This window comes from Diachasma alloeum, unplaced genomic scaffold (genome assembly GCF_001412515.2).
Source record: "Diachasma alloeum isolate Michigan unplaced genomic scaffold, Dall2.0 Dall_scaffold_00293, whole genome shotgun sequence".
NCBI lineage: Eukaryota > Metazoa > Arthropoda > Insecta > Hymenoptera > Braconidae > Diachasma > Diachasma alloeum.
The window spans coordinates 218,104-219,482 of NW_021680432.1; positions in this window are offsets into that span (position 1 = coordinate 218,104).

The window sequence follows — 1,379 nt, forward strand, 5'->3', positions numbered from 1 at the left end:
TAAAAATTGATATTTCGGTTGATTGAGAGACTTTGAATATACATAAATATTCGAAAATCTCAAGCCATTGGGATGAATTATGAGACTCAGTAAAGCATTAGTTTTCCCACAATTTGATGGGCCACAGAAAACAGCGCGAATAGTATTTGGTAACAGTGAACCATGACGTTTTGGTTGATTAATATCTTTCACAGTCACTGAATCAAAGTTAATGACTGGTAAACTGCTGGGATGTGTACTGAACTCCATCTTTATGTCAACTGAAGAGAAAACCTATAAATTGAGGGTTTTATAGCAAAATCGCTCAGTTCCATTACAGACATGATTGTGCACAGTACTCGCAAGAAGGGTAAAGGTTTAATGAATAAAATAATTAACAAACTCCCCGTCGAATTGCATCTGCCAGGTTATCAGTATTGTGGGCCAGGTACCAAGTTAGGGAAAAGATTAGCTCGTGGAGATCCTGGGATCAATCCTCTCGACTCAGCCTGTAAGGTTCATGACATTGCATATTCGAAAAATCGTGAAAACATTGCAGTGCGACACGAGGCTGATCAGGTGCTTGCAGAAAAAGCTTGGCGACGTGTTTCAGCCCCAGACGCTACTCTAGGAGAAAAAGCGGCAGCTTTATTTGTAACAAACGCGATGAAGGCTAAAACGAAATTAGGTATGGGTGTAAGAAAATCAGGTTCGAGAGTGAGCAAATCAAGTTTAGGCATGAGAAAATCAAGTTCGAGAGGGAAGAAATCAAGTTTAAGCGTGAGGAAATCAAGTTGGGGGTGAAGAAATTAGGCACGGGTGTAAAGAAATCAGGTTTAGGGGCGAAGAGGAGGGGGAAGTCCAAGAAAAAGGTTACATTTGGGGCGATCCTTCGAGCAGCTAAAAAGTCGATTAAATTAAATAATGGATCAGCTAATGCTATCAAAACGGATCTTAGTGGTGCTAGAGTAGCCGTAAAGCAGAGTGGAGGGAGAGGTCGGGTTAGTATTCCCCAAGTGATACCTGTCCCTTCGAGAGTTGGGGGAATTTTACCTTTTCTCGTACCGCTATTTGCAGGTCTAAGCGCCACGGGGGCTTTATCTGGTGGGGCAGCCGGAATTGCTAAAGCTGTAAATAGTGCCAAAGATGCGAAACAACAACTCGCAGAGAATAAGAGGCATAATGAAACAATGGAGGCTATCGCGCTCGGTCGAGGCTTACATCTCAAACCCTATAAGAAAGGCATGGGCTTATACCTGAAGCCAAAAAACTATTAATGAAGCTACCACGCAGGGCACTAACAGACGGAGATCTCAAAAAATATGCACAACTCATGAAAATTCTGCATTTTCGCGGTGTTTTCATGCGTAATGGATTACCGAAAAATGGACCATTGAAAA